Genomic DNA, 20,354 nt, shown 5'->3' with positions numbered 1-20,354 from the left:
GTATTCATCAAATAAAAATCTCCTCTAAGAACTGGAAGTTAAATCAATTTATATAAAACTCAAAGTTTAATTAATTTAATCTAAAATAATTGCTTTCATTTTAGTGCTGCTCGCATTCCAGGCTGGTAGCTAGGATATGATGCATATCAAGAATTAGCCAATATATTTCACATAAATAAAGTAAGACACATGAATATAAATAAATATATATTTAGCTTTGATTTAGATTTAGATATAGATCATCACATTCTTAGATATTTTTAATGCCGTCCTGGCTCAGTAAGTAGCACCTTTGCCATAACGGTCACAGGTCATAGATTCAAGCCCCACTGTAGGTCTTGAATGCACAATTTAGGCTAATCCTTCAGTGAAGTACAAATGTGCTATATTGATGGAGATACATGTTGAGATGTTACGAGGTCTGTTTCTGTAGTCAGATGGCCATGGTGTTGCTGATTTGAAGAAGCGCAGGATATTTTGATAATCAATGCTACCAAATAAATAGATTAACTGACCATTCATCTCTGTTGATATTTGTGGGACCTATGTACATTATTGATTGTTACACTTGCCTGCATAACTATAATCTTGCAATCCCAAAATAATTGGTTGTGAAGCACTCTGCAACTGCCTGGGAATGCATTTTATAAAACAGTTCTTTCTTATCTATGTATCTCTTGTAGAACTAAATTGTTATGATAAGAACATTCAGTAAAGGAAATAATTTTATTAACACGGCCATTCTTAAATATATTTAAATTGGCATTTAAATTTGGAATTACCTATTCTCTGTAATATTTTGTAATTAAAATAAGAAATATTTTAACACATAATAATTTAGATCAACACTATGTGAATTATTTATGATAAGTAGCATCTGACTTGGTGGCCCATATACTGCAGAAGAGTATTATGAAAAGGATATGAGCAACCAAAGGTTATAGTTGTGCAGCAAGGATTGAAATATGTCATTTTTTGGAATAGGGTTCTAATAAAGGTTTTCAAGATTAAAAGAGGTTTTGCAAGGAGAAAAAGATGATGTCATGTTTCTGCCATGTTGACGACTCTGTAACAGAGGGGATATTCAGAATTTCAGATTATCTTTAGAAGTTCAAAGGGAGAAACTGAATGGAAGACATGAATAAATTCACACAGAGTGTAATCAGAATGTGGAAATTGAAGCATAAGATTCAAACATTTCCTGAAATGAAATTATATAGGTATTTGAAAAGGAAGAATTTAAACAAAAAAAACCACCAAACATCCTTTTTTGTGTCATAATTTCTGAGAAAATATGAGTGCAAGAAAATGTGAGATGTACTCAACCTCACCTGCAAATGGATCAGATGGCGAATCCAACTGTCTGGCCCATTATTTGCTGTCAGAATAATGGTAAGACTAATGATGCTCAGCATTACTTATATGCAAATATTACTGCAAATTCAGGGGAAGGCAGATGCTTAGTTAAATGTAGAACACTTTAATCACAGAAATGGTTCACCTTCAAGGACTAAGGACATTCTGGAAGAATTTGTGTGTTAAAAGACACTGTCCCTTAAAGGGTTAATGCTGGAATCTGATTGCTATTCCTGGAAAAAGCATCCTTTTCAAGAAACGGTAAATAAGCAATTGGGAAAAAATACTGTAAACCCCTTGACCCGGGTGAACTGTGTACAAAGGGGGGTCACATGGGTTTTATGACTCTGAAAAAAAAACAGGTCTGGAAGACTGTTTTAAAATTGGGTTTTAGTTTTGCTTTTGAAAAGAGAAGGATGAGCTACTTGGGAAGGAAAACAATAGCCCTTATGCAGTCCAAACCAGAAGTGAATATAAGCTGCTCCTAAGATGCTACATGCTGGAATAGAGTACTCTTGAGTATTCCAAGAGTCTGCCTGAAAAGCAGTGCCAGAGTCATTGATTTTGCAGATCAGTGCTGAGAGGCCAACTGGACGCCATTTCGAGAACTCTATCGTCTATCGCCTTTGAACCATTGACTTTTAACCTTTGGCAGAACTCCTCCATTTCGTGTTTGTGTGTGTGTGTACGAACGACACTGAAAGTATCTCGAAAGAGTCATTAGTATAATTGGATATTCCATACTGGATGCTGATAAGCTTTGCCTTTCTATTTGACAAGACCGGTTCTATAGTTAACTTAATAAGTTTGTTGTTTATTGAAAGATGCCTGGTTAAAGTCTCTTTTATTCTGAGTACCAAGTAGTGAAGGTCAACAATTGGCAATTTTGGTGAGTAAATTAAACTTTTAAACTCATCCCTCCCATCCTAGTCATAACAAAATCTAAAAGTTGCTGTCCCAGGTGCCATCAGCTGCGCAAAAACAGTTTCTTGCTGCCTGGCTCACCATTGAAATTCTTTGAGTGGCACTTAGTTGCTGTGTTTGTGTGGTAGATAGGAGCTAAATTAGCTACAGAAAGTTGTCTTGTCCATTTCAGTCTTGGTATTCTTTTAAATCACATGATGTGTTCATTCCTGCCAGTCAACCATTCTGGAACTGAAAATTAGCCATTATAAGTGTGGAGTCTCATTTCTTCAGGTTTTAATTGTTGTATGGAATTTTTAATTTAAAATTTTTAATGAAAAGAATGACTTTTCCTTTCTGTCTCTTTTTTTCTCTTCCAGACCAATCTTTCTTTCCCTCTCAATACCTTATCTGACATTAAATTTACTCAGTCTAATTTGCACTTCTTTCTCATTCCTTGTGCTGTTAATTTCTCAACCCTTCAGTCTGGTTGGTAAAGGAGATACTCAGAGTTTGCGATATTCACTCAGGTCCCAGATGCCCAATTTTCCTCACTATGCTGTTACCAGCTTGCACTTTTAGCAATCTACCACTTGCAAGGGCAAGTCTAACTAATGATAGGCACATCAGATTCCCTGCTACTGCAAATTATGGCCCTCTGAGATTATATTTAAATTAGGCAGACTGAATTGCATGGAGTAGATTCTTTGCTCAGGAATTACAATAGTTGACCTATTTTAAAAAATCTTTCCATTGCATTAATGCAAATTTTCAATCAAGGTGCTAGCTTTCCATTATACACACTTGTGTAATTTCATGACCACAGGGCACTACTCCACAATGACAAGACTTCCAACAGAGTATAAATTGAACAGTAAAGAGAGTATCTCACAATCAATGCCACTTGACAAAAATCCAGTCACTGAAAAATGTTGTTAATATGAATCTAGCTTTCTATTTCTGTACATTCCTGATGGTTTTTAAAATGGCCAGGTTTTGTGGTAAAAGTAATGGTGGGGCTATCAGAGCTCACTGTTATTAAAGCGATGGAAGTTGTAATCAAGTGACACTTACTCACCAATGCTCAGTTTAGGTTCCACCAAGACAGCTCTGCTCCATGCCTCACTACAGCCTTGACCCAAACATGGATAAAAGAGCGGACTTCTGACTGCGGTGACATCAATGCAGCATTTGGCGGAATGTGATATCAGTGGAGCCCTTATAAAATCAAAGTTAATGGGAATTAGGGGGACAATTCTTTACTGGCTGGAGTCATACCCAGTATAAAGGGTAATGGGTGAAGTTATTGGAAACCAGTCATCTCAGCCCCAGGATATGACTGCCTGAGCTCCTCAGAGCAGTCCCCTAGGCTCAACCGTCATTAGCTGCTGTATCATCAATGATCTTCCCTCATATCATAAGGTCAGAAGTGGGGATGTTTGCTGATGATTGCACAATGTTCAGCACCATTTGTACCTCCTCCAATATGAAGCAGTCTATGCCTGCACGCTGCAAGATCTAAACAACATTCAGGCTTGGACAGATAAGTGACAAGCAATATTTGCACCACACAAGTAGCAGTGAATGACCATCTCCAACAAGAGAAAATTTAACCAATGTCTCCTTGACATTGAGTGACATTACCATCACTCTCTCCGTCTCCCTTACCATCAGCACCCTGGGGTCACCATTGACAACAAATGTATCTGAACCAGCCACAAAAAAAAAACACTGCTAAAAGAGCAGTCAGAAACTGGGAATTCTGTGAACAATGACATTCCTCCTGATCCTGCCTCCACCGCCCCCCACCCCGCCATACCCCAGAAGCTTTGCTATACCAGTGTCTTGCCCAGGACTCATCATTGAAACACATGGAAGTGGTTGAGGCTGTGGCACTAGCCACAGATGCCCAGTAAACTCGGCATAAAAAATTAAGGCTTGTTCATTTGAACGCAAGTAGAATTTTAGCAGCATGTTAAATCTTAATTACTCTCTGCCACTGAAAATTACCTTTTGTAAATTTGGAATTTCATTCCTTCAGATTTTAATTATTGTTGGAGATTTTTTTTAAAAATAACATTTTTTCTTTTACTTTTTCTGTCTCTTTTTATCTTTCTCTCTTAATCCCACCTTTCTTTCCTTCATTTTATTTTGTTTCCTTTATGTGATTTGGCATTGAATTAAATATTCTAACCTATGCTTCCTGGTTTAGACTTTGCCTTGCTCACTAAATGTTTCAGTTTGAATGGTTGAAGAGATAAGCCGAAAGTGCTGGAAAAACTCTGCACATCTGGTAGCATCTATGGAGAGAGAAACAGAGTTAACGTTTTGAGATCGATGTGACACTTCTTCGGATCCAGTTTTTCCAGCATTTTCTGTTTTTATTTTAGATTTTTAACATCTGCAGTATTTTGCTTTGATTTTTCTTGAAGAGATATACGGTTCCCACAGGGCCTAGATTCCCTGTAGACGGTGCAGCACTGAAATGGATTCCTAATCACAGAAAGTTCCAGTGAAAAGGCCCATGGAAAGTCTGTAGGATTTTATAAGTGTAATGAACGGCTGGTGTAATTTATTCATCGTTGGCCTCTAAATTTGACCAATGTTTTTATTTAAGCGGGGGATATTGATAACTTTTCAGCTAATTGTATTAGTTTGATAAGCTTGACTATATTCAGGAGTTGTATGCAGCAGATATAACATCAGGAAAGCCTTTAGTTAATAGAGATGTTGGTTAGCTGCAATGTTGAGCTCAGATTTTTATCAAATTAGTTTTATACCCCCTCCCTCTTCATTCTTATTATTCATCAGGTGCTCCCTGTTCTCATGAAAGCAATCAAAAATGAAAAGAATTTGTTAAAATGAGAAAAGGTCTGTTAGTCATAACTATTTATTTTGATGAAATAAAAGCAACTTTTCTCTGGCCCCGCTAGTTGAAAAATAAAATAAACTTAATGGATTTACATGTTGGGCTCGGGAAATATGTGTCAGGCCATTTCAAGACATTGGAAACCCAAGCCCATCGCCTCAACCCATATCCGCCATACTTTCTTCTCCAGGAGGCATGGTTCTGGTTTCCCGATTCTTGAGGCAGCATCAGAGAAGTGCATGCCGAAGCAGGCTGCTTTGAAAGCCTGTCTAGGTTCACTGGGACATCAGCACAGTTTTCACTCACCTATTCACACCCAGTGCTCCTTCACACCTCTTCCATGACCTCCATAGCCACACACAATATCCATTATGTACAGTCCCCAGGAGCCATTTAATAGCAATGAATATACCTTGAAATGGACATTGAACAAAGTATACTTCTAACAATCTAATAGAGCTATCATTGAAAAGCACAAACATACATTTTTTTAAAAAATCCTGATCCAATGAAAAACACGTAAATTCCCTCATATGATCATTCAGTTGTAAAAATCAACAAACATTTATTCAGTAACCACGTCAAAGCCAGATAATCCTTTAATGACCTCTTAAAACTGTCGATCAAACTGTGAACACAAAGCCCAGTTGAGATAAATAGTTATGTAGCTTTTGAAACCCAGCCAAGCATTCATTATGACCTCAGCTGTCAAAGCAAACCCTTACAAATACAAATAATGGGGCCTATTGACACTGCAAAAACAAAAGGCCCCTTTTTTAAGCGACAGCAGATTTCCTATCAATTAAAGCAGTCCAGGAGCAGATGGCTGAAAGATTCAGACCTTTTTTTCCATATTTGCAGTGCTGTTCTTATGATCCCTGTGGAGAGCGATAACGTGTCAAAACAGATGTGCATTTCCCAGTGACAAACTCAAAGACTCTCGTGGCAACATTTCACATTTTAAAGACTTTTACTGCAACAAACACATTGAGCTGAATTCTCCCCCCATCGGGGGGGTTGTGCAGGGGCGGGCAGGAGCGAGCGCAAACCCGATCGGTGCCCCCGATCGGGTGCTTGCTGCCATTTTACGTGGTTTCCTCCAATCACAGTATCGTTCTCTTCCATGATAGCTGTTGATAGACTCACTATTGAACCTATCAGCAGCAAATGTGGGAGAGAAACAGGCTGTGATTGGAGGAGCAGCCCCCTGCAGAAACTCACTGACTCTTCCAACTGGCATTTTCCACAAACGTTCTGGGGGCCACACGGAGGGGCTTTGCGGGCCTCAATGTGGCCTGTAGCCCGCGGGTTGGACAAGCTTGCACTAGACATTTATACAGGAACCTTTACCAATGTGGCAGAGTGCAGTTCTGACGTTGGCTGCACACACCACCTGCCATATTGCACATCTGAGCATCTATTTTATAAGATAAGCACAAGACTGTCTAAAGGATATGGCTGGGGATCAGGGGGGTGCCTGGTGTGTGGAGGGGGAGACATTCATTCACGAGGCACCACTTAGCAGCACTGTGTAGACTTACGTGACTCCTTGTGGCGAGGCAGGGTTGCAGGTCACCATTTTTTCTTATTTGCCACTTGCCTTTGTCCTCCATTTCATGTTCGATGTTAGCTTTTGCTTCCTTTTGACTTTGTTGCCCCACATCCCACCACCCCCCTCCCCCCGCCCCCACAAGCTGGCCACCCTGTTAGCACACACTCTGTGGCCTACACAATATGATCCTGACAGTTGTTATGTTGGGATTGCAATGACAACCCTATTATTTTGGTACATTGAAAGCATCATCCCTCCCATTTAGCTGTGTTATGCCTGCTCTGGGTACACTTTGGTAAAATTAGATGGAAACAACAGATAAGGTATTCAACTCCTCAGAACTGACATTGTGTTTGGCATGCAAATGCAAACATGAGAAACATTATTGATATAGTGCTCAACTGTGGCATGAGAATATTTGTTTTTGTTGGCTTCTACCTGCTGAGACAATAAGGCCTAATGTAATGATTGTTCCCAAAATTTCAGTAAATCAGCAACTACTACTATAATCATAAACATTACAGCACAAACTGAGGCCAAGCACTTTCTGTGCTTGTTTTTTTAAATTCATTTGCAGGATGTGGGCATCGCTGGATAGGCCAGCATCCCTAATTGCCCTTTGTTCAGAGGACGTTTTAAGAGTCAACCACATTATTGTGGACTGGAGTCACATGTAGGCCAGACTAGGTAAGGACAGCAGATTTCCCCCCCTAAAAGGCATTAGTGAACCAGATGGGTTTTTACGACAATGGTTTCATGGTCATCATTAGACTTTTAACTCCTGATTTTAACTGAATTCAAATTTGAACCTGGGTCCCCAGAGCATTGCCTGGGTCTCTGGATTACGAGCCCAGTGACAATACCACTGTGCCACCGCCTCCCCTCTGTGAGTGCTATCGTTTAAGCTGGAGCAACCTACCTTTATTCCACTGACCTTTCACTGTATCATTTCCCAACAGGCCCTTTTACCTTTTTAATCCTGTGGGAAGGCAATGTTGAAATTCCCTCCCTGCTTTGTCCTCCTTTCTTAACTTATATCTTTGAGTGTGCCACTTTTGTAGGTCTGTTGGAATTTGCACTAGGTGTTCCAAGCCGCTCAATAGCATGTGTTTTTGTGCAAAAAAAAAATCATTATTACAATTTCAAGAAGTTATGTATTGACCCTAAGCCAGATATCATGATGCTATTGTACGTCATAATGCAAATATGCTGAAGCACTCAACTGAATCAGGGCACTTAAGCTGACTGGGTGAGTGGAAATGAGCTCAAAGATCAGAGTGCAAAACTCATGAAAAAGTGGGCCTCAGTTGCCATTGGCCCTATGAACATACAGACATACATATGAACAAATGAATTAGGAGAATTAGGCCACTCGGCCCATCGAGCCTGCTCTGCCATTCAATAAGATCATGGCTGATCTGAATGTAACCTCAACCCCACATTCCTGCCTACCCCCGATAACCTTTCACCCGCTTGTTAATCAACAATCAATCTAGCTCTGCCTCAAAAATATTCAAAGACTCTGCTTCCACCGCCTTTTGACGGAGAGTTCCAAAGATTCTCAACCCTCTGAGAGAAAAAATTTCTCCTCATCTCTGTCTTAAATCAGCGACCCCTTAATTTTAAATAGTGACCCCTAGTTCTAGATTCTCCCACAAGAAGAAGCATCCTCTCCACATCCACCCTGTCAAGATCCCTCAGGATCTTAAAGGTTTCAATTAATTCACCTCTTCCCCATCTAAATTTCAGTGGATACAAGCTTAACCTGTCCAGCCTTTCCTCATAAGACAACCCACCCATTCCTGGTATTAGTCTAGTAAACCTCCTTTGAACTGCTTCTAAAGCATTTACATCTTTCTTCAAATAAGGAGACCAATACTGTACACAATGCTCCAGATGTGGTCTCACCAATGTACTGTACAACTGAAGCATAATCTCCCTTCTTTTGTAATCAATTACCCTCTCAATAAATGATAACATTCTATTAGCTTTCCTAATTACTTGCTGTACCTGCAGACTAACCTTTTGTGATTCATGCACTAGGACACCCAGATCCCTCTGAATCTCAGAGTTCTGCAATCTCTCATCATTTAGATAATAAGTTTGTTTTTTATTCTTCCTGCCAAAATGAATGATTTCACATTTGCCCATATTATACTCCATTTGCCAGATCTTTGCCCACTCACTTAACCTATCTATGTCACCTTGTAGCCTCCTGACATCTTCTTCACAATGTACTTTCCTACCAATCTTTGTGTTCCTTCTTCCAAGTCTTATATGTAAATTATAAAAAGCTGAGGCTCCGGCACTGATCCCTGTGGCACACCACTCGTCATATCCCCCCCGCCCGCACAGGGAGCGCTGAGCACTGCCTCTCGCGTTTCACGCTGGGCAGGCCTTAATTGTCCCGCCAGCATGAAATTGCGGTGCGAAGCCAATCGCAGGCTGCCGTCAGCTTCCTGACCGCCCCCGCCCACTCCCACCGAGCACCCCGCCAAGGGCAAAATCCTGCCCCATGTTACCTTGCACATGTTGGGATTGGTTGATGATGAACCTTTATGAAACATTGGTTTGGCCTCAGCTGGAGTATTGTGTGCAAAACTGGGCACCACACTTTAGGAAGGACATGAAGGCTTTAGAAAAGGTTCATGAAAATGGTTCCAGGAGAGACTTCAGTTACCTGGATAGATTGGAGAAGCTGGGGTTGTTCTCCTTGAAGAAGAAAGGCTTAAGAGGAGTTTTGATAGAGGTGTTCAAAATTATGAAGAGTCTAGACAGAGTGGATAGAGAAAAACTGAAGTGTTGAGAAACAATGGACATAGATTTAAAGTGATAAACAAAGGAATCCAAGGTGGGTTGAGGAATTTTTTTTTTGTTTACACAACAAATGGTTACGATCTGGAACGCGCTGCCTGAAAAGGTGATGGAGGCAGATCCAGTTGTGACTTTCAAAAGAGAATTCAATAAGCACCTGAAGGGGAACTTTTTTCAGGGAAATGGGGAGAGTGTGGGGCTGTGGGACTAGATAAATTACTCTTGCAGAGAGTCAGCACAGGCTTTACATGCCAAATGGCCACCTTCTGTGCTGTAACCATTCTGTGACTGCATCGTTCTCAATGCATGGTAATGTGTTAAAACTGTCAAAAATGATGGAAAATCTTGACCTGGCACGGACTGTGCTCAGGAACCATAAACTAAAGCTACAGGCAGTGTTCCCCACAGTGACAAAATATGACTACATTTTTCATTTGTAAAAGAACTCTCCTATGAATAAATAACTTACAGATGTTAAATCATAGCAACACTAGAAACAAAAATAGGCTTGCTCCCCAATTCAATAAGATCATGGTAGATTTATCACCTCAACTCCATTTACCTGCCATTGCTCCATATACAAACAGTTCTCAGTCTCGAAAGCTCTATAGCTTTTTTGGGAACAGAGCTCCAGATTTCTATTACTCTGTGTGAAAAATGCTTTCTGATTTCACTCCTGAATGAGCTTACTGTAATTTTAAGATTATGTCCCTGTTTTACTTGCACGCCTTGAAAACCATTCCCCCACCACCAGCAGCTAATGCAGCTTCTCACATCTACCCTATTATATCCTTTCAACACTTATTATAAAACCCTTGCCACCCAGAATGAAAAAAAAACAGTAAAAATTGGGAAATAAAAATACTGGTTTTGTATACCTTAAAATGGAACAGCAGTAAAAACGAGGAAATAAGAATACTGGTCCAAACTTGTTTTTTCTTCTAGGTTTCTTGTTCTGAATCAGCTCACACAGCTTTCCTGGGATTGTCTAATATGTCACTAGTATTCTGATAAAAGTTATGTTGCACGGCAATAGAACACAGAGTAATGATGATACTCGGACTATATTAAAAGAAGTAAATATACGTATTCCTAATGCAAATCAAAAGTTTAAGGGATACTGATCTTCACTGCAAATGTACTCAAGCAGTAGACAAACGTAACACAAACATAATTTAATAACTGCAGTGATCAACATTTGTTAATAATAAGCTGAACTTTTTTTTCTGGATGCCTGATTCCTCCAACATATTCCAAGGGACATGTGAAGACTTTCAAACAGAGTTTTTCTGTTACAGCATCAACGCCAATGATATCTTAATGGATCGCAGCCCATTTCTGTCTGCCTCCCACTGATTTCTGTGAGTTTCCCAGCAGTGCTTTTGTTTGAAACAGAAAAGGTTTTGCTATCCCGGTGACATTTACTCTTCTCAGCCCCAGTGAAGGCAAATCTAAAGTAGAGATTTTAACCCACTGGAGGGAAGCAGGGATGGGGGAAGCAGGGCAAGATGCGGGACCTCCAACCCCAGATTTGCTACTGGAGGAGCCCTGGTCAATTTTACTGGTTGGGCCTAACTAACGTTTCACTGGCCAGCTGCTCACCCGAAACAGATGTAAAGAGGCAGCTGGCCAAATGATCCCTTGAGAAGACAAGTTGCCCCAAGGGCCACTGACGGACACTCGGGTAAACCATGGGGAGGGGGAAGAGTTTGGAATAGTTTTGCAGTTGAAAATGGGGGAACCCCAGGAGGCAGAGGCACAAACATCCCTTGTGAGACACAAAATGACGTGTTGTACTGGTCAGAACAACATGGAGAGGAGGCCTTTATAATTGCCACAGGGTTCTACCTAAGTGGTAGGACACAGATTTGCTTATATCATCTATGATGTGCTCCCCATTGATGCTTCAATCACCCATTGATGAAATCTTCTTTTCCCCTCTCTTGAACAGCTACAGCTGAGGGATCACAAATAGAGGTTTTCAAAGTTATAAAAGATTTTGATTGCATGGATACAGAGTGAATGTTGGGGGGAAGAGTGTATCTAGAGGCCATCAATATAAGATAGTCAGCAAGAAATCCAGTAGGGAATTCAGAAGAAACTCCTTTACTCAAATAGTAGTGAGAATGTGGAAAGCGCTACCACGAGGAGTGGTTGAAGTGGATAGTATAGATGCATTCAAGGGGAAACTAGACAAACATTTGAGGGAGAAGGGAATAGATGGTATGGTGGTAGATTTAGATGGGCAGAGGCTCGAGTGGAGCATAAACGACAGACTAGACTGATTGGGCCAAATAGCCTGCTTCTGTGTCATTAATCCTGCATAATCCTATGAAAGAGTTGGGGCTCTTTTTTAATTAAGTCATCCATTTTCTGCCTCCAAAATGCAATTCCTTCACCTCTATTTCAGCTGATATTGTTCCAAGCGGTGGATGAAATAGCTTCTGCTCGCAAGCTTTTATACATAAAGAATAACAGAGGTCACATGACTGTGGCAAGCCACAGTGCACAAAGGAACTTCTCTAAACATCCCCCTTCTCATAAAGGAGAACGAACACCTTGGGCAGAATTTTAGGTCCGGCGGGCAGGTGGAAAATCGTGCCAGATGATGTAGGGCGAGCATCCTGACATCATTACGCACTCATGTGATATTTGGTTTAGCAGGAGCGCGCAAAAGTCAGAAGCGTGCCTGCCAACAATTAAGTGGGCAATTAACCCCGTTAACGGCGCAATTGTCTGCAATTTTTCATGGCCCATCCAACCTTACAGTTGGCGGATGGATGAATCAGCCAGGCGGCCTTTACATTTTTCATCAAATTTCATTAAAGGGTGGGTTGAAATATCCATTATGAAATAAAATAAGAATAAATATGTGGACAGCATTTTTATGAGATATGCTTTCAGGTGCTTGATTGTGATGCATTGACATTTTTTTGCAGCTTTTTACAGCTTTATTTCATCATTTGCAAGTTTGCAACTCCATGAGGTAGCTTTCTGCCTTCAGGTTGCTCTCTTGAAGTGCTCGCCCTCACCGACAGTGACGTCATCGCCCGCCCTCTTCCCGCCTCCGCCTCGGCAATGCTGAGCTTTACAGCGCGCGTTTCACTTTGACCATTAATTGGCCAGTCATGGTGAAATTGCGGTCAGGGGCCGATTGCAGTCAGCAGTCCGTCTCCCAGCTGCTCCCGGTCCCGCCGATCACGCGCGCCTGCCAAGCGTAAAATTGAGGCCCTCCATACGCTATCATTTGCAGTTGCAAGTCAGGCACATGCATGATAATTTTCATTGTAGACCATGTATGTACAGAAAATTGTTCACTCTAGTCTGTCCCACATTTGTCTGTCCCTACACACGCATTGTAAGCAATCGTTAAAGCGTTCAAGTCTTCTAATGGTGCGCATACAGGTTATTCTTGGCTTTTTGCCTGGTGTCCCCTCTTTCCTGGGGTGATGTTGCCTCTCTGGGCAATGTCATTGCCGTGACAAGTGTTGCTGCTGCGGTAATTGTTGCTTTGGTCTGTTGCCTTTGTTGGAGAACGGTTGACCTCTGGGACAGATGGTTGTACAGTTCCTTGTGCAGTTGGTGAAATCAGATCTTTTTCATCAGCTGTCTGCTGTAAAGGAGCAGCTTCTCCAGTTGCACGTTTATGTCTGTGGTTACAACGATAAATCTGGACATTCATTTTGACAGACAACTTCTCTACACGAGTCCCAAGTTGCCAAGTGGGCTGACTTTTGTTGAGAGCGTTGAATGTTTGCACTCTGACTGACTCTCCAACTCTCAGCTCTGGCAATAATTTGGTAGTTTTGTCAAGTGAAATTTGGCTTTCTGTTGTTTCACTTTGATCTTGTCACTCACTCCTGTTACTACTTATGGCTCCAGTAGGTTTTTTATTTATTCGAAAAGTAGTTTGGGAGTGGTGTGTGACATTGGTTGCAGAACTGGATTGCTTTCCATTCCAGTAGGTGTGTTTCTCCACTCTAAGATTGCCTTGTACACATCTCTGCTGGATTTATTCAATTTTTTGATGATCCCTTTGGCAATTTTCACTGCTGCCTCAGCCTTTCTATTTGACTGGGGATGTGTGGAGATAATGTGTATTGCTGAATTTCCCAATCACCTACGAAATGCCTGAATTCTTCACTCGTGAACTGAGGGCCGCTATCACAGGGATGCCATAACAACTGAGTGTGCTTTCAGCCATTCTACGGTCTCATTGACGTCAGCTTGCCTAACTCAGTGTAGTCTAAGTAGTAGGCGATGGTGACAAAATACTCAGTTCCAAAGAGAATGAAGAGGTCTACTCCAAGCTTCATCCATAGTCTGTCTGGGATGTCATGAGTAACTCTTTTGCTTGCTTAGCTTGATGTTCATTACAATCACTGCACTGGCTGATATGGTCCTGGATCTCATTGCTCATGTTTGGCCAGTAGAGCACTTCTCTTGCCTTCCTCAGAGAAGACTCGATTCCTTCAATGGTTTGCATGGATGCGCTTCAGCATCTCTTTTTTCATCTCTTTAGGAATAATAACTTTAGTTTCTTTGTACAAAATGACATCTGGGCAATCACTTCACCCCTATATGCCCAATACTCTCTTACAGCAATAGGTATGTCCTTGATGGTTTTAGGCCATCCTTTCATCACTGCTTCCTGTTGCACTTGGAGAGTTGCATCTCATTGCGTAGTTTGATCTAAGCAAGATGCTTGTCTGTCATAGGCAATGGGCAGGATTTTCTGGTCCCGCCCACCACGAGGATCATCACGGGTGGGTTGGAAAATTTGATGGACCAGCAAAAGGTCCGTTGACTTCCGGCGGGAATTTCCAGTCCTGCGGCGGGCAGGACCGGAAAATCCCGCCCAATGTCTCTGCTAGGTGGAGCATGTCATGCTTTGACTTCTCGTTGAATCTGGAAGATTTCACATTCTGTACTAGCGTCATCGGTTTCCTTCAAAAGGGAGTGTAGCTCTTGTCAGCATGTCAGTTTGTACATCGCCTTCTCCTGCTCGCACTTCAGTTTCAAATGATATCTCTGCAGACAAAGTAACGTTCTTTGCAGATGCTTTGCAACAGATAAAAGGGGTTTGAGAAAGACGCTTTGAAGTGTCTCGTGGTCAGATTCTAAAGTCATTGGGCGTAATTGTCCCAGGTTTGCACTAAGTGTGGTAGCAGGTGGGAAAAAGGACGTTTTACTCGCTGACCGCAATGGCAGCTTCTCACGCTGTATCATCCCAATCCCGCCTGATTAATCATGCATTCCTGGGAAACGCCGTCACCTCGTTGCTTCATCACGCTGGACGCCACATTTAAAGTGCAGCCGCGTGTACACCTCTCAGTGCTTCCAGTCCAGGACTGCTGCATAGAAGACATGGCCCTGAAAGGCAAGAAGACTGCAGCCCCCAGGTTTAGTGACGCGTCCTTTGAGCATCTTTTGGATGCCATGAAAGCCTGCCATGATATCCCCAACCCCTGCTCTGGCCGTAGGATGGGCAGCAACCTTACCAATCCAGCTTCATAGGCAAATATAGTGGTGATAAGTGCCAATGTTGCATAGAAGAGGTTGGCAATCCACTGCAGATAGAGGATGAATGATCTCATCCGTGCCGCCAGGGTATGGCAACCATCTCATCACGCTAAACTCACACACTCAAGCCCCTCACACATTCACTGGCATCTCACTCACTGCCAGCTCAAGGGACTTCACCATTCACTCTCTCTCACACACCCTCACATCTCCTTCTGGCCTGATCTCCTCTGGAGACTGCCTCCTCAGCCCTCAAATCTTGAGGCCACTTGCACAGATCAACGTGCCCCCGCACATACACCCTGGGATACCTTTCTGCCTATTACAGCCCTCACCCTGTAGCCTTTTCCCTTGTCTGAGGATACTTCTCCCCCTTCCCCAAGCAAGCCCTAGCCCTGTAGCCGTACAAAGCCACCCCCACCTTATGGCTGGTCTGGTAGGTAGAGACCTGCCTGTGAGCCCCCTAAAATTAATGTGGTGATGTCTATGAAGCCTGGCACTGATGACTGCGAGTGCTGCCCGAAGCAAAGCAGGCAAACAAACCTCAAAGTCTCTAAGGCTGACCAGGTGCATGTCGCTTACGTACGGTTGTGAAACACGTTTGCGTGCAATCATGCCGACATGCGTGGATGATCCAGCTGGGTGGCAGGTGGTGGGGTGACGGTGGGGTGGTGACGGGTGGGGTGACAGGGATGATTCCGGCGAGCTGAGCTTATAATGATGTGCAGATGTATTACAACGTCCGACAGCGGGAAACGCGGCCCACTATTGACGAGCAGAGCAGACGATTGCAAACTGGTTTCACGACGTCATGAAACCAATTTTTGGCCTTCTCGCAAAATTGTCTGCTCACGCTGCTGAACACTCCTGGCGCCAGTGGGCACAGAAAATTGCGCCCCTTTAGTCTTTCCCAAACAGATGCTTATTAAAATGCTCACAAGCAAAAACAATAGCCAGGCCCTCTTTCTCTACCTGTGTGTAGCATCGTTCAATTTGCGTTAACTCTCTGGATGCCAATGCAACTTATTGTTCTTGCTGCATGAGGGTTGCCCCAAGTCCTGTCTCAGTGGCATCACACTGCAGGGTCACCTCATCGCTAACACTTTAGTATCTCAGCACATGCATTGTCATCACTAGTTGTTTGATGAAGTGAAAGCTGTTGCTTGTTCTGTGGCCCATGGCACATCCTTTGCAGTGAGCTTGCAGAGAGGTTCACACTCTGATGACAAATTGGGCAAGAACTTTGCTAGATATTTCACAAATCCAACAAATCATTGCACCGCCTTCACATCTGTTGGTTACTGCATCTCTGCTACAGCTCTCACCTTATCAGGATCAGGGTGAACTCCTTTCGCTGCCAGTACATGACCTATGTACTCAACTTTAGTCACCTTCAGTTGAGTTTTGTCTTAGTCACCTTCAGTTGAGTTTTGTCTTATTCAGCTTCAGGTTCATCTGGTTAGCTCTCTCTCTAGCAGTCTCGGTACGTTCTGATCATGGTCTGCGATGGCTACTTCCAATGTATCTCCACATCCATAGACCAGCAGATTAACCATGATCAATTCCACCTCTGGAAGGTTATTGACTATCTCATGTTCTTTGCGTTGATACTCTTCTGGAGCAGTAGAAATGCCAAATGACATGTGCAACCATCTGTGCCTCCCACATGGTATCCAGAATGTAGTCAGAAAACTGCTGCTCTCATCCAACTTCACTTGCCTGTATCCATCCTTCGCATCTAGGGTGGTAAAGACCTTTGCCTTGGCAAGTTGCAGCAAAATTTCTTCAATGGTTGACATGGGGTAGTGAGATCTCTTCAAAGCTTTCTTGAGGTCCTTTGGATCTATGGACACTCTCAACTTTCCAGGTCTTTTCATGCTACCATGCTGCTAATCCAGTCTGTAGGAGTCGTCAATTCCTTGATTACTCTCATCTTTAAGTTCGTCTATCTTGACTTTCAGGCTGGAATTGAAGGCAGCTGGAACTCTTCGTGGAAGATGTTGAGTTGGTCTCACACTCATCTACTTCAAGATGATGTTCACAAGGCCCATGAAAATATTTTTGTGTTTTTTTAGGATTTGCTCAGCAAGCAATGGCCTTGTGCCTTTTGAAACTCTGCAATGTAGTTCTGGTACATGGAGGATTACCAGTCCAAGCTTTTGACTTGTTTCAGCTGAGATGAGTGGATTTAGTGTCTACTATTTGTAACTGCAGCTTTTTCTTTCTTCCCATTGCATTGGGCCCTCAGCTTAGTTTGCCCTCTAGGGGTGAGCATTTTCCGTCATGCAGCCTCAACTTTACCTTTGACGGCTACGTTTTCAGGTCACCATCTTGAGCGAGAAGTTGCATGTAGCACCAGTGTCTATCTGACACTTTATTTTAACTTGAAGCTCTCCTTCTGCAGTCATCATTCCAATAGTCACAAACCATTTCTTTTGGTGCCATCCAATTTCTAGGGTGTAGAGTGATTAGTCAGGATCATCATCCAACATCTGTTCAGCAACCATTTTTAAAGACTTGCTTTTCTCCTTTCCAGCAAAACACTTGTGTGCAAAGTGACCCAGCTTCTTGCAGTTAGAGCACTGTTTTCCCCACGTTGGACATGCTTCCTTTTCTTTTGTGTGGTGTCGCTGCAATATTTACATCCAGTATTCTGCGTGGATCTTTCTGCTGGCCATTCTGTAAATTGCTCTTCTTTTTCTCCATTGCCTTGTGCTTGGAAGGCCTGAACTGTCTCTCCACATAGTACAAAGCCTCGTCAGTTCTCCCATTAATATTCTTCAGCTGGCGATTGGCCACTTCAGAGCTTCTGCACATGCCAATAGCTTTCTTGAGAATAAGTTTCTCTTCTCTGAGCAGACATGCTCTCACGGCAGGATCTCTTGTTCCTAAAACGATCCCACCTCTGATCAGATCATTCTTCAGTTGCTCAAACTCACAAAATTCAGCCAGGAGTATCACTGCAGTCACATGCTGATCAATATTCTCCCCCTCTTCCTCAGTTCAGGTGTTGAACACCCAGGGCAGAATTTTACAGCCCCGTTTCGGCGGGGATGGGGCCATAAAATGCGGCGAGCCGTTATAAACCCCATTGACTGCAGCGAGAACGTAAAATCCCGCTGCCATAAAATTCTGCTCATAGTGTTCATAAGCAACAGTAGAGTTCAAAGTGGGTTTTCAATACCTACAAAATTTCACAAGACTGACTTTTCTGCTCCTCAGTGAAGTCCAGGGTCAAATACAGCTTGTAGCACTCTTCCCCAACACTGATAACAGAGTTGGAACTCTTATTTGTTCAGGTTTCTTCTCTTTCCCTGTGGCAATGTCATAATTCTGCCATTGAGACTGGAGGAATTTCTTCTTTACTTTCAATTCTGCCTTCATCTCCACAGGAGAAAATACAAGAATATTCAAAGCCATACTGACTCACCCTGCAGTTAATGTCCTGTACAAAGTTGCAAACTGAAATTTTAATTATTCTCTGCTGTTTCTTACAATAGCTGGCTCTCTTCCATCTATCAAGACCCACTCAATTTCAGGTACTTACTCCTGATACCATGCTCCAAGTGGTGGATGGAATGTCTTTTGCTCTCAAGCCTTTATACACAAAGGATGACATCAGAGGTCACATAACTATGGCAAACCACAGTGCACAAAGGTACTTCTCCAAACAGTAATGGTTCCTGTTTGAAAATGAAGGATGAAGCCCTTCAACATTTCCCTCACACTTTTCTGTGCAGTAGGTCTAATCACAGATAGAGCAGATCATCTGGAGTTGAAAGTCAGTACAAAATTAGCAATGATACAGCTGCTTCCTGGTTCTGAACTTGGTTGACTGCTTTGCAGGACCAAACTATTACTCAGCCTGGCTTGTTTGGCCTTTATGCATTTTGTATTTCCAATGGTTTCCTTTACTGAAAAATGAGTTCCTCAGCCATTTTGCAGATGCAGCTGGCATCAGATTTTAATGTCAATCTAAAAACCACTAAATCTAAATATTTTTGAGCCTTGCAGCCAACTGCCTTTTATCTCTATGCTGAGGTAATTTGTTGTGCATGTTTCTCAAGGAAACAGAGAAATTTACCATGGCTTGATCTGAATCACTAACTGCAGTATTGGAACTGAGATGAAAAAGAATGATTCAATAATGCAGGCCAAGTGGGAACAAAGATATTAAGCTGTTTTAATGAACACTTGGAATAAATCATGAAAAAGCTAATTACAAATTCATTAATGAGTAGAATATAGCATTGCAGAGGGTAATGTTATATAACTGCAACATCCAACACATTACAATGATTTAAGAATTACACATTTGTTGACCAGTGGTCAACTATGTAAATTAGATTATCTGTCGCTGATTTACAGATGTTATCACAATAATAGAAACTGGATGCATTTAGTATGGATGCAATTTGCTATTCTACAAAAGGACTAAGAGGAAAATCATTGCATGGATTAATGATGAGGTTCATTTCAACAAAATTATTAAAATTACTCCTATAGGATTCAACTTCACAGCTGGAGTTTATACTGAATGTGGCAATAATGATAGTGCATGGGAAAAATTCTAGAGATTATTTGGTTTGACTAGTTGTATAAGTGTAATGTTGGACTGGGGGTTTGTGTCTATATTCCAAGAGGTCTGATTGTTGAATGGAGTTATATTTGGCTTGTCACAAGCAATGTTCCTCCTAAGCTGCATGAGTGCACAGCCTCATAGCAGCCTGGAAGATCCCCCCCACAGGCATTGTTCTGTGATAAATATTGCATGTTTGCGGCTGTACAAAAAAAATTAAAACGATCACGCAGTTAAAAAAACTGTCCGTGCGCAACAACTAAATTTTAAAGTAAACATTGGTCACCAGTAATCCAACAACTAAATTTGGCTGAGAAATTGTATCCTTGCTCCAAATACCTACACAGAATATTACATAGTGCCAAGAAAAATGCTGCAGAATTTTAAATACATAATGCAGGAAACAGTTGGATATAAAACATGTTTTCATGAGTGATTTATTTTGTTTGACTGATCTGTGAAGGTAAAATTCATATCCACTGGTATTGTACCCTCCATATATTTAAATACAGATTTTGGTGTGGGTTCTCTCTGCTGCTGCTCTGTCTGCTATAGTCCTGCGATGTACCACAAGGTCAGTTATTGTAGTCTTATGCTGAGGGTCCTTCAGTTATAGTGAGTTGGGTTAGTTCCATTTTGATTGTACTCATACAATGTTTAGACGATCACTGTGGGAATACATGCAAAACTTAAAGTAAGTGTATAAATGGCATGTAGAATCATTGCAAAAATCCTCTGAAATCAGCTGCAGCTACTGG

At 41.9% G+C, this 20,354-nt stretch overlaps 1 protein-coding gene across 2 annotated transcripts in view; it reads left to right on the top strand.

Moving 5' to 3' along the window:
• Positions 1 to 20,354, top strand: part of LOC144683255 (copine-8-like) — a 742,817-nt gene that overhangs the window by 573,917 nt on the left and 148,546 nt on the right. The window lies entirely within an intron of this gene.

The sequence above is a fragment of the Cetorhinus maximus genome, chromosome 8 (assembly GCF_964194155.1).
Source record: "Cetorhinus maximus chromosome 8, sCetMax3.hap1.1, whole genome shotgun sequence".
Lineage (NCBI taxonomy): Eukaryota > Metazoa > Chordata > Chondrichthyes > Lamniformes > Cetorhinidae > Cetorhinus > Cetorhinus maximus.
Note: the sequence above shows the minus strand (reverse complement) of the source record. Positions and strands in the feature narration are given on the sequence as shown.